Consider the following 14,810-nt stretch of genomic DNA (forward strand, 5'->3'; position numbering starts at 1 on the left):
GAAAAACAACCAACTGAAAAACCTCACAAAGATAAGCGTATACAGAGCCGTTGTCATACCCACACTCCTGTTCGGCTCCGAATCATGGGTCCTCTACCGGCACCACTAACGGCTCCTAGAACGCTTCCACCAGCGTTGTCTCCGCTCCATCCTCAACATCCATTGGAGCGCTTACATCCCTAACGTCGAAGTACTCGAGATGGCAGAGGTCGACAGCATCGAGTCCACGCTGCTGAAGATCCAGCTGCGCTGGATGGGTCACGTCTCCAGAATGGAGGACCATCGCCTTCCCAAGATCATGTTATATGGCGAGCTCTCCACTGGCCACCGTGACAGAGGTGCACCAAAGAAAAGGTACAAAGACTGCCTAAAGAAATCTCTTGGTGCTTGCCACATTGACCACCGCCAGTGGGCTGATATCGCCTCAAACCGTGCATCTTGGCGCCTCACAGTTTGGCGGGCAGCAACCTCCTTTGAAGAAGACCGCAGAGCCTACCTCACTGACAAAAGGCAAAGGAGGAAAAACCCAACACCCATCCCCAACCAACCAATTTTCCCCTGCAACCGCTGCAATCGTGTCTGCCTGTCCCGCATCGTACTTGTCAGCCACAAACGAGTCTGCAGCTGACGTGGACTTTTTACCCCCTCCATAAATCTTCGTCCGCGAAGCCAAGCCAAAGAAAAAGTGAGCTTTTATATCGTATCAGCTTTTCATCCCACTTAAAAAGTATATGTTCCGGTACCTTCTCCCCTATTTTATCTAGCTCTATCTTAGTCCAATCTGGTTTTTCCCTGGTCTGATAAAAATCTGATAAATACCTTAATTATGCTGCTCTATAACAATTTTTAAAGTTTGTTAACTGCAAACCACCTTGGTTGTACCTCTCTGTTAATTTATATAATGCTATCCTCGGTTTCTCCCCTTTCCATAAAAATTTCCTTATTATTCTCTTTAGTTCATTAAAGAATTTCTCTTTTAAGGAAATTGGTAACGATTGAAATAAGTATTGTATCCTTGGGAAGACATTCATTTTAATCCAATTTACCTTCCCTATCAACGTTAGTGGTAATTCTTTCCAATGTTCTAAATTTTCCTGTAATTTCTTTATTAGTGGCTGATAATTTAATTTGTACAAGTATCTTAAATTATTATCTAATCTAATACCAAGGTATCGGATTGCTTGTGTTTGCCATTTAAATGGTGATTCTTTTTAAAATTCTGTATAATTTGCATTACTCATTGGCATCACTTCACTTTTATTTGCGTTGATCTTGTACCCCGATATTTCTCCATATTCCTTCAATTTCTTATGTAGTTATTTTATTGATATTTCTGGTTCTGTTAAGTATAGTATGATGTCATCTGCAAATAAACTGATTTTGTATTTCTCCTTTATTTTTATCCCTTTTATTTTATTTTCTGTTCTTATCAGTTCTGCCAATGGTTCTATTGCTAAAGCGAACAGTGAGAGAGATAGTGGACATCCCTGCCTAGTTGACCCACTTAATTTAAATTGGTTCGATAGATATCCATTTACTGTTACCTTCACCATTATATAATGCTTTAATCCAATTAATATATTTTTCTGGTAGATTGAACCTCTGTAGTACTTTGAATAAATTATTCTATTCTACCCTGTCAAAGGCTTTTTCTACATCTAAAGCTACAGCCACTGTTGGCTTCTTATTTCCTTGAACTTGATGAATTAAATTAATAAATTTACAGACATTATCCACTGTTCGTCTTTTCTTAATAAATCCAGTTTGATCTTGTTTTATTATTTTTGGTACACAGTCGGCCAATCTGTTTGCTAATAATTTTGCTATTATCTTATAATCTAAATTAAATAGAGATATTGGTCTATATGATGCTGGGGTGTTAGTGGATCCTTCCCCATCTTTGGTATTACTGTAATTATTGCTGTCTTACATGAATCTGGCAAGTTTTGTGTTTCTTCTATCTGGTTCATTACTTCCAGGAGAGGAGGAATTAATAACTCTTTAAATGTTTTATGGAATTCTATTGGGAATCCATCCTCTCCAGGTGTTTTATTGTTCAGCAGCTTTTTTAATATATCCTGTACTTCCTATATTTCAAATGGTTTTATCAGCTTGTTTTGCTCCTCTTCTTGCAATTTTGGCAGTTCAATTTTAGCTAAAATCTCTTCTATTTTATCATCTTTCCCCTCGTTCTCAGTTTGGTATAATTGTTCATAAAATTCCTTAAATCTCCATTGTAATTTGTTTGTCCTTTTTCCTTGATGCCAATACAGAACTTTTAACTTGTTCTGTTTTAAGTTGCCAGGCTAATATTTTGTGTGTTTTTTTCTCCTAGCTCATAATACTTTTGCTTTATTTTCATTATGTTCTTCTCCACCTTATACATTTGTAATGTTTTATATTTTATTTTTTTGTCCGCCAATTCTCTTCTTTTTGTTATATGGTCCTTTGTTGCTAGTTCTTTTCCTGTACTTACTATCTCCCTTTCCAACTACTTATTTCCTAATTGTAGTCCTTTTTCATCTTAGTTACATAACTTATTATCTGCCGTCTAATGAAAGCTTTCATTGCATCCCATAATATAAATTTGTCTTTCACTGATTCTGTATTTATTTCAAAGTACATTTTAATTTGGCGTTCAATAAATTCTCCAAATTCCTGCCTTTTAAGTAGCATGGAGTGTAACGTCCATCTATATGCTCTTGGTGGGATGTCCTCCAGTTCTATTGCTAATAACAGGAGTGAATGATCAGATAGCAATCTAGCTTTATATTCAGTTTTCCTAACTCTCCCTTGAATATGGGCCGACAACAAAAATATATCAATCCTTGGGTATGTTTTATGCCTATTTGAATAATATGAGTATTCCTTCTCCCTTGGGTGCTGCCTCCTCCATATATCCATAAGTTTCATTTCCTGCATTGATTTAACCATAAATTTGGCCACTTTATTCTTTTTGCTAGTCTTTTGTCCAGTTTTACCCAACATTGGATCCAATTAAGGTTAAAATCCCCTCCTATCAATATATTCCCCTGCGTATCTACAATCTTCAAAAAAATATCTTGCATAAACTTTTGATCCTCTTCATTAGGTGCACATATATTGATCAACTTCCAAAATTCTGAATATATCTGACACTTTATCATTACATACCTCGCTGCTGGATCTATTATTTCCTCCTCTATTTTGATTGGTACATTTTTATTGATTAATATAGCTACTCCTCTGGCTTTTGAATTATATGATGCTGCCGCTACATGCCCTACCTTTTCAAGGAAGGAACATGGCTTCCTTATTATCAATGAGGATATTGTGTTTACCCTGTAATGTCTTGTTCTCCAAATTGAGTTTGTCAAATATGTCAGCCAGATAAAATATGTCTACCTTTGCATCAATGAGTTTTTCTCCATGCTCGCTAGAAGAAAGAAAGGAATAAAATGTGTCCCAGAGTCGAACAAAACAATAAAGACAATTTCCTTGATGTCAACCACCTCACCTTGGTACACAGCAACAGCATCTGGAAATATTCATTGTTTTCTTCATATAGCTACCAGAATAGATGGTCTTAAAGGGAATGTTAAAGTCTTTATGACAATTGAAAGCGAAACATTTAAAAGTTCTCCCAAGTTTTTAGCCAAGTGCTCCCTATAAAAGGCACAATGAACAGTAAAGATTGAAAGCATAACATTTTCAGGCATGTGATGAATCCTCTGTATCATCCAGTCTTTGAAGCAACACCATCAACTGTGTTCTCGAATGGAATACTCTTCTAATTTATGTAATTCTTAACTTTTTTCAAAAATAGTTTTAGTATCTGTTTTGATCATCTGACAAACAACATCTCTTCCATCAGTGTGTTTCCATTCCAGAATCTGGGTTAAGCCATGAAAAGAGCAACATCCTCTTCCAGAGTGGATTTATCTCAGAATCAGAATTAAAATTTATTGTCATGAACATGACATAAAATTCGTTGTTTTATGGCAGCGTCACAGGGCAAATATTTACATAAACCATATTTCAAAATAAATAAAATAATGCAAGAAGACAAAAAAAAAGACAAAGCAAGGTAATATGTCTGATTCATTGTTCATTCAGGAATCTGATGACAGAGGGGAAGAAGCTATCCTTGTGCCGCTTATCTTCAGGATCCAGTACCTTTTTCTGATGGCAGCAGAATGAAGAGGGCATGACGTGGGTGATAGGGGTCTTTGAGGATGGAGGCTGCTTTCTTAAGACACCCCTTAAGTAGATGACTTTGATGGAGTGAAGACTGAGTTAACATCCCTTTGAAGTCTTTCTCCTGCACTGAGCTTTGACCCTTCATTGATCCAACCAGTCAGTATGCTCTCCTTGATACACCTGTAGAGATTTTTTGAGAGTCTTTGGTGACGTACCGAATCTCCTCAGACACCTTACAAATATTTAGCTGCTGGTGAATCTTCTTCGTGACTGCATCAATATAGAGGCTCCAGGACAGATCCTCAGAGATACTAACATCAAGGAATTTGAGGTTCTTGACTCTCTCCACTGCTGAGTCCTTGATGAGGACTGGGTCATGTTCCTCTGACTTCCTCCTGTGGTCCACAATCATCTCCTTGATTTTGCTCACATTGAGCGCAAGGTTGTTGTCGTTTCGCCATTCAACGAGCTGATCTATCTCTCTCCTGCACGCTTCCTCATTGATGTTTGTGATTCTGCCAACCGTCATGTCATCAGAAAATTTGTAGACAGTGTTTGACTTGTGCCTAGCTACACAGTAATAGCTGTAGAGTGAGTAGAGGAGTGGGCTAAGCATGCATCCTTAAGGTGCGCAGTGTTGATAGGCCCTTTCACATTGCCCTTGAATGATGGTAATTAACCCCTTTTTTACCATTTCACTTATCTGTTTGAACATGACGAACACAGGATGGGGGGGGGGGGGGGTGGGGTCATTTTCATCCAGGTACTTACCCACCAAGGTAGGTAGCATCACAGCTGATGTCTTTTGCTTTGGCTCCTATGTGAAATGGATGCTGCTACATTAATGCTGCAGGTCCCGTCTCCATTTGACACAGGATGCTGGGTTTCTGTACAAAATGTTGTACTGAATCAGCTTATCTTGGTTCAGTGTGAATGCTCCAATCCAAACCGATCTGGCTTTAAACATGGGTCGTTGACACGCCAATTTAGTGGAACCTTGTTAAATGGAAGTTTCCAATTCATACCGACTGTGATTCTCTGATAAGGAAGTCAAGGTCCAGTTGCAGAGGAGGGTGAAGAGGCCTAGGGTTTTGAGCTTGTTGACCAGCTCTGAGGGAATAATAGCATCGAAGGTTGAGATTTAGTTGATGAAGCATAGCTGTATGTATGAGTTGCTGTCTACATGATCCAAAGCTGAGTGGAAAGCCAGTGATATTGCATCTACTGTGGAGCAATTATGATGACAGAAAAATTGCAGTGGGTCCAGACCTTTACTTAGGTATTTGTTGATTCTGTTCATGACCAACCTTTCAAAGCATTTCATGGACCATAGAACATAGAACACTACAGGACAGTACAAGCCTTTTGGCCCTTAATGTTATGCCGACCCATATATTCCTTAAAAAAATACTAAACCCTCCCTATCTTGCAACCCTCTATTTTTCTTCCATCCATGTGCCCCTAATCCATCCTGCACCACCAACCTTGGCAAGGCCAGGCACCCACAATTCTGTGTAAAAAGCTTACCTCGATGTCTCCCTTAAAAATCCCTCCATTTAGTTTGTATATATGTCCTCTGGTATTTGCTATTCCTGCCCTGGGAAAAAAGGCACTGACTGTCCACCCTTTCATAATCTTGTAGAAATCTATTAAGTATCCTTTCATCCTTCTACACTCCATAGAGAAAAGTCCCAGCTCTGCTAACCTTGCCTCATAAGACTTAATTTCCAATTCAGGGAATATCGTAGTAAATCTCCTCTGTGCCCTCTCCATAGCTTCCAAATCCTTTTTATAATGAGGTGACCAGATATGAACACAAGTGTGGTCTCACCAGAGATTTGTATAATTGCAACATGACCACTCTATTCTTGAACTCAACCTCTATTAATAAAGCCTAACATCCCACAGGCTTTCTTAAATATCCTATCAACCTGTGCAGTGACCTTGAGGGATGTACTGATTTGGACCCCAAGGTCCCTCTGTTCTTCCACACTGTTAAGTATCTGACCATTAACCCTGTACTCAGCCATCCAGTTTATCCTTCCAAAATGCATCACCTCAAACTTATCTGGATTGAACTCCATCTGCCACTTTTCATCTAACTCTGCAACCGGGGTCTATATCCTTTTGTAAACTATGCAAACTTCAGCACTATTCAAAACTCCTCCAATTTTCATATCATCTACAAACTTTCTGACCCATCCTTCCACTTTTTCATCTTGGTCATTTTTAAAGATCACAAGGAGCAGGGGTCTCAGAACAGATTCTGGCAGAATTCTACTAGTCACTGACCTCCAGGCCAAATACTTTCCATCCACTACTATCCTCTGCATTCTGTGTGTAAGCCAATATTTTATCCATACAGCCAAGGTTCTATGGATCCCATGCCTCAGGACTTCCTAAACAAGTCTCTCATTAACTTTGTTACATGTCTTACTAAAATCCATGTAGACCACATCTACTGCCCTATCCTCATCAATTTCCTTCGTTACCTCCTCAAAAAACTCAATTAGACTCATGAGACAAGCTGACTATCCCTGAGTAGACTGTACTTCTCTAAATGCTCATAGATCCTATCCTTAAAAATTCTCTCCAATAGTTTGCACACCACTGACTTATATAAGACTATTACATTTGGCATTCTCCAGTCCTCCGGCACCTCTCCTGCAGCCAAAGAGGACTCAAAGATCATAGCCACTGCCTCAGTGATCTCTTCCCCCACTTCCCACAACAACCTGGGGTATATCACAACCAGCCCTGGGGACATCAATCTTGATGTTTTTAAGAAGATCCAACAGCTTCTCTTCCTTAATCTCAACATTGTCCAGCACAAAAGCCTGTTCTATTCTGACCTCATCCTGATCCAGGTCCTTTCCTCTAGTGAATACTGAAGAAAATAATTCATTGAGGACCTCCCCAACCTAAACCATCTCTAGGTACATGTTGCTTCCTTTATCCTTTAGCGGCCCCACCTTCATTCTTGTCATCATGTATATCAAATTGTAAAGAGTATTTCCTGGATGGCAATGAAAGGATTAATTGTCTTTCAATTCTAGAAACAATGGAATTACTCAAAGGAATTGCCTGAATAGTTTCTTTGGAAATATCCATGTCATCAAATATTATTATGTACATTGAAGGCAAAATAAGTGACTCAGCGATTATATGACCATTTCTACTTTTAGCAATCAATTTCCTTACCAGAAACCCTGGATAAATCAGAGAATTCACAACCTGCTGGGAGCGAGGACAAGGGTGTTTAAGGCTGGGGATTCAGGCGTCCAGGTACAACCTGTGGAAAGCCATCTCTGAAGCAAAATAGCAATTCCAGAGGAAGCTGGAGACAGTCAGATAAACACCAGCTATGGCAGGGAGTGCAGGCTATTAGAGTTTACAAAGTGACAGCAAACACCATAAATGTCTGTGATGCTTCATTATCTGATGAACCGAACACTTTCTATGCCCACTTTGAGAAGTAGAACCAAACTGTGCCTACTAGAGGATCCTGTGATATCTGTTTCTGAGGGCAGAGAAAGCATGTGGACAGCTCTACTTCCTCAGGAGTTTTCAGAGGTTTGGTATGACATCACAACTTGGCAAATTTCTACAGAGGTGTGGTAGAAAGTGTGCTGACCGCTGCATCATGGTCTGACATGGGAAAACCAATACACCTGAGTTAAAGCCTTCCAAAAGGTAATGGACTCAGCCTTGGACATTTCAGGCAAAACCCTCCTCACCATTGAGTACATTTACAGGGAACACTGCCATTGGAGGGCCGCAGCAATCATCAAAGATTTACACCACCCAGCACACACACTGTTCTTGCTATTGCCATCAGGGAAGAGATATAGGTGCCACAGAACTCGCACCACCAGGTTCAGGAACACCTGCTACCCCTCCACCATCAGACTCCTCAACAACAAACTCCATCAGAGACTCATTTAAGGACTCTCCTTGTATTACACAGTCAGTTTGTTTACATTTGTTATCTGTTTACAGTTGTTTTGATTGTTTACATGTTATTTTTTGCACTACCAATTAGTGGTAATTCTGTCGTGCCTGCAGGGAAAAGGAATCTCAGGTTTTAATGTTCTGTCATACATATCTTTCTTCTTTTCTTTGGCTTGGCTTCGCGGACGAAGATTTATGGAGGGGTAATGTCCACGTCTGCTGCAGGCTCGTTGGTGACTGACAAGTCCGATGCGGGACAGGCAGGCATGGTTGGAGCGGTTGCAAGGGAAAATTGGTTGGTTGGGGTTGGGTGTTGGGTTTTTCCTCCTTTGCCTTTTGTCAGTGAAGTGGGCTCTGTGGTCTGCTTCAAAGGAGGTTGCAGCCCGCCGAACTGTGAGGTGCCAAGATGCACGATTGGATGCGATATCAGCCCACTGGCGGTGGTCTATGTGGCAGGCACCAAGAGATTTCTTTAAGCAGTCCTTGTACCTCTTCTTTGGTGCACCTCTGTCTTGGTGGCCAGTGGAGAGCTCGCCATATAACATGATCTTGGGAAGGCGATGGTCCTCCATTCTGGAGACGTGATCCACCCAGCGCAGTTGGGTCTTCAGCAGCGTGTATTCGATGCTTGCGGATTCTGCCAGCTCGAGTACTTCGATGTTGGTGATGAAGTCATTCCAATAAATGTTGAGGATGGAGCGGAGACAGCGGTGATGGAAGTGTTCTAGGAGCTGTAGGTGATGCCGGTAGAGGACCCATGATTCAGAGCCAAACAGGAGCATGGGTATGACAACGGCTCTGTACACGCTGATCTTTGTTTGTTTCTTCAGGTGATTGTTTTTCCAGACTCTTTTTTGTAGTCTTCCAAAGGCGCTATTTGCCTTGGCGAGTCTGTTGTCTATCTCTTTGTCGATCCTTGCATCAGATGAAATGGTGCATATATATGGTCATATATATATATATACTCTGACAATAAACCTGAAATATAAAATCTGAAGAGGGTGAACACTCGCATAGCATCAGGCCCTGACATCATACCTGGCAGGGTACTGAAAATCTGTGCCAACCAACTAGCTGGAGTGTTCATGGACATTTTCAACCTCTCATTGCAGCAGTCAGAGGTTCCCACTTGGTTTAAAAGGGCATCAATCATCCTGGTACCCAAGAAAAGTAGTGTGAGCTGTCTCAACAACTATTGTCCAGTAGCACTAACTTCTACTGCAACGAAATGCTTTGAGATGCTGGTCATGGCCAGAGTTAACACGTACTTAAGCAAAGATCAAGACCCACTGCAATTTGCCTATTGTCACAATCATTCCACATTAGTTGCAATATTGCTGGCTCTCCACTCAGCTCTAGATCACTTTGAAAAGAGAAATTCATACATACGTCTGTACTTCATAGACTACATTTGGCCTTAAATACCATTATTCCCTCTATGCTGGTCAAGAAGCTACAAACTCTAGGCCTCTGTATCCCCCTCTGCAACTGGATCCTTGACAGTCAGTACAAATTGGAAATAATGTCTCCTCATCACTGATTATCAATGCAGGCTCACCCCAATGATGCGTGCTTAGCCCACTCCTCTAATCATTATAAACCCTTGCGCGAGAGTTAAGGGTGAAAATTCAATATTGCCAGGATGCTTAACTCTTGCGCATGCTCCAACCAAAGACTCACGCATGCACATAGAAATCAAGATGGCTGCACCCAGCCTATGGACCCCAGGATGCTGACTAACAATGTACGTACACACATTTTGGCTCCTACATACTCAGTATCCCTGTTATAGTTTGTCAAATATAAAATTTGATTAAAAGGTTTGCTTTAAGACTTCAGTACTCCACGCGTGTGGACAAAATTTCAAAGCGTCCATTTTGAGCTACAACCGTGGTAAGTCAGGGAGAGAGGTTGCTGAGGGTAAGAAGGGCTCCTGAAGTGCCCTGTGCATTAAAGGCTTCCTCATTCTTTTGGACGTTTGAAATTTGGCTTGGGTTTGAATTGAGCTGGTGTCAGTATAGGAGTGGAATATGAAAGGAGTTGAACAAAGTTAATTGGAAGCAGACATTGGCCAGGTTGACATTAGAGCAGCAGTGGCTGGAGTTTCTGAGATTCACTTGGATAGATCAGGACAAATTCATTCCAAGGATGAAGAAGTATTCTACAGGGAAGGTGAGGGAACCAAGGCTGACAAAGGAGGTCAAAGGCACCAGAAAAGCAAAAGAGAGGGCATACAATATGGTAAAAATTAGTGGGAGGCAAGAGGATTGGGAAGCTTACAAAGTCAACTAAAAAAGCAATAAGGAGAGAAAAGATGAATTACAAAGGTAAGATCTCCAGCAACATAAAAGAGTACATGAAACGTTCCTTCAGGTACATAGTGAGTATAAGGGAGATGAGGGAGGAATTTGAACCACTGGAAAACTGTGGAGATAGTAATAGGAGACGAAGAAATGGTGGATGAACTCAATAAGTGTTTTGCATCTATTTTCACTGTGGGGAACATTAACTGGGTGAGAGTGTCATAGGGTGTGGCTGGTATTACCAAGGAGAAGGTGCTAAAAAGTTGAAAGATTTGAAGATGGATAAATCACCTGGACCAGATGAACCACACAAAAGCATTTTGAAAGAGGTAGCTGAAGAAATTGAGGAGAGATCTGGAATAGTTTTGGACAATGGAAAATTGCAAATGTCACTCCACTCTTTTAAAAAAGGAAGGAGCCAAACGACAGGAAATTATAAGACAGTTAGCCTGATTAGTAAAGTGTTATAATCTATTATTAAGGATGATTTTTCAGTGTACTTGGAGGCACACAGTAAAATAGATTAAAATCACCATGGTTTCTTGAAGGGGAAGTTTTACCTAACAAACCTGTTGGGATTCCTTGAGGAAACAACGGGAAGGACAGATAAACACAGGTCAGTGGATGTGGTTTACCCAGATTTTCAAAAGGCCTTTGACAAGCTGCAGCAAATTAGGCAGCTAAGAAAGACAAGAGGATCTGGTATTACAGGAAATATACTGGCATGAATAGAAGATTGATTGACCAGCAGGAGGCAGAGAATGGAGATAAATAGGGCCTTCTCTGGTTGGCTGCCAGTGACAAGTGATGTTCTCCAGGACTTAGCACAGGGCCCACTTCCTTTCATAGTGATTTGGTTTGTGACCAAGTTTTCAAATGATACAAAGATTGGAGGGGAGGCAGATAGTGTTGAGAAAGCACTAAGTGTACTGTAATATTTAGACAGGTGAGGAGATTAGTCATGAAGATGGCAGATGGAGCAGTGTCGAGAAGTCTATGATCATGCACTTTGGCAGAAGGAATAAAGGCATAGACTATTTTCAAAATGAGTAACAAGCTCAGAAATTACAGGTTCAGAAGTCTTTGTGCAAAACTCCCTCAAGGTCAACATACATGTACAACCAGTGGTAAGGAAGGCAAATGGAATGCTGGCATTCATTTTGAGAGATAGAATATAAAAGCAGGGATGTGATGTTGAAACTTTACAAGGCATTGTAGAGGGTCCAGAGGAGGATTACATGGATTATCCCAGGAGTGAAAGGATTTTCATATGAGTATTTGAAGGCTCTGGGATTGTAGTTAATGGAGTTGAGAATTATGGGGGAATCTCATTGTAATGTATCAAACATTGAAAGGTCTAGCTAGAAAGGTATGGAGAGGATGGGGGAGTCTGGGACTAGAGGGCATAGACAGAGTACAAAAACTTATTTAAAACAGAGATGAGAAGGAATTTCTTTACCCAGAGGGTGGTAAATTTGTCGAATTTGTTGCTATGGAGGGCTGTGGAGGTCAAGTCATTGGGGATATTTATAGTGGAGGTTGATAGGCTGCTGATCAGGAAGGGAATCAAGGATTATGAGGAGAAGACAGGAGAATGGGATTGAAAAGGATAATAAATTAGCCATGATGGAATGATGGGTCAAATGGCCAAATTTCATTCCTGTCTTATGGTCATATGAATGTATGTAGAAGTGCAGTTCCAAGCTGGTTGGAAAATATAATACCAAGTTGATACGTAACCTCAGTTGCTCAGTCAGTTGTTACAAGGCATGGTGCCCTATCCATGGGATCGATCAGAAACTCTGATCCCAACCCTGTATACTTAATTAGCTCACCTACATTGAAAACTATTGTTAATTTCAGCAGGAGGAGAGGAGGGAAAACGGATTTGGAGACACACACATAGAGTGTCAGAAAAGTGTCCATAAACTAGTATGATAGATTTTCCCAGTGTAGAATTTACAGATGGTGAGCTCAGCTAAAACTTCATATGAAGCCATGACAGAGGGAATGAATATAAACAGATTGCAAAAAATGAATGGAGAGGTTCTACTGTGGAGCTAGCTATACTGGGGTGAGATTATGGAAATGGAAGGGATGCAGGGAGAGATTCAGTTCTTCAGCTCAGATAGGAATTCCAACACAGACAGACCAGGAAAAAGACATCCAACAGAATTCCATTCAGGAAAAGATCCACAGTTATTCTTTCCCATTTTACACGATTAACTTTGCTGCTTTAAATTTCTCAGGAGATTAGGAAAAAAGACATGCATCCGATGATAGCTCACTAGTCCAGATTGAAATGATTTAACTAGGTGTGTTAACTCAGATCCTTGAGAAAGTAAACTGGAGACCAGGTCAATAACAGGAAAGTGCCAAACAATCCTAGCAAAGCAATCAGGGGACACACAAAAATGCTGTAGAACAACAATAAAGCCTTTGACAAGGTCCTACATGGGATGTTAGTTCAGAAGGTAATGAAGGTGTCAATGGAGAGGTTGTAAACTGGATTTGTAATTGGCTGTGTAGGAGAGTGGTAGTGGATAGTTGCTTCTCAGACTGGAGGCCTGTGACGAGTGGTATGTCTCAGGGTTCTGTGTTGGGACCATTGTTGTTGTTGTCTATATCAATGGTCTTAATGATAATGTGGTAAATTGGGTCAGCAAGTTTGCTAATGACACAAAGATAGGAGGCGCTGTGGACAGCAGTTAAGATTTTCAAAGCTTGCAGAGGGATATGGACCAACTGGGAGAATGGTCCAAAAAATGGCAGATGGAGTTTAATGCAGACAAGTGTGAAATAATGCATTTTGGAAGGGCAAACTAAGGTAAGACATACACAGTAAATGGTAGGGCACTGAGGAGTGCAGAGGAGCAGAGAGATCTGGGAATAGAGATACATTGTTCCCTGAAGGTGGTCTTGCATGTGGACAGGTTTTTAAAAAAAAGCTTTTGTCATCTTAGCCTTTATAAATCAAAGTATTGAGTATAAGAGTTGAGATGTTATGTTGAAGTTGTTTAAGACATTGATGAGGCCAAATCTCGAATATTATGTGCAGTTCTGGGCACTTAACTACTGAAAGAATATCAATAAAATTGAAAGCGTGGAGAGAAGATTGATTAAGATGTTGTTGGGCCTTCAGGAGTTGAGTTACAGGGAAAGATTAAACAGGTTAGGACTTTATTCCTTGGAGCGAAGAAGAATGAAGGGAAATTTGATAGAGGTTTACTAGTTTATGAGAGGTATAAATAGAATGGATGCAAGTAGGCTTTTTCCACTGAGATAAATATGAGAGATCATAGATCTAAGCTGAAAGGGGAAAGGTTTAGGGGGAACATTAGGGGGAAGTTATTCATTCAGAGAGTGGTGGGAGCATGGAATCAGCTGCCATCTGATGTGGTGAATGCAGGCTCGATCTTGGGTTTCAAGAATAAATTAGATATATGGATGGGAGACGTCTGGAAGGTTATGGAATGGGAGCAGGTTAATGGGACTAGAGAGATGATGGTCAGCACAGACTGAAGGGGCCAATTGGTCTGTTTTCTGTGCTGTAGAGTTCTAAGCTTCTAATAACAGGAAAACCACAGACCTCACCGAAAGCCCCCTCAGTCTCCTTCAAGACACTGGATCTCGAGATGTGGTTATATGGATTTTCAAAAGTCATTCATTTATAGACATGTCATTATGTTTGAAGGTCATGGACAAAGCGAGGCTGTAGGTACTTAGGGAGAGAACATGGACAAGTGTCAGGAAACAATGATTATAAACTGTTTATCCTTCAGGCGGACAGTGTATGTTGATGTTCCCTGGAGTCTGGTACTGAATCTCGTAATATATATTCGTGACATCTCAGGAAAAGTGAACTCTAAGATTTCAAGAAAATAGAGACAGGCAGAATAGGTAGCAGGTTAAATTGAATACTAAGAAATGCATTTCCAGGAATCAATCTAGTGAACCTTTTCTGCAATCCCTCTACTGCTGATCTGTCAACTGTTTGCCTGCAATAGTTTAGTAAAGGCTTTAGTAGCACTCCTTACAAAGTGATTTCAGTGTCTCTATGCTTGTACTCAGATCCTCTTGCAAAACAACCTTTTTTTTCCCTAATTGTTTGCGTGTTAAGTCTCAGCGATTAGAGCAAAAGAATACCAAGTTCCTTTGAACACTATGATCTTTCAAATTCTTGCCATTTGCAGAACACATCACCTTTCTGATTCTCTATCAAATATATTTCTCTATTATATTTTACCTGTCATGTGCAAGCCAATTTACAGTCAATCTCTGTCTGCCTGAAGACTCTCTGCATTGCTATCACAACATACTCTGCCACCCAGGTTTCAATCATCAGCGAAGTTAAATGAATTGTATTTGATTAACTCA

The sequence above is a fragment of the Narcine bancroftii genome, chromosome 5 (genome assembly GCF_036971445.1).
Source record: "Narcine bancroftii isolate sNarBan1 chromosome 5, sNarBan1.hap1, whole genome shotgun sequence".
NCBI classification, from domain to species: Eukaryota; Metazoa; Chordata; class Chondrichthyes; order Torpediniformes; family Narcinidae; genus Narcine; species Narcine bancroftii.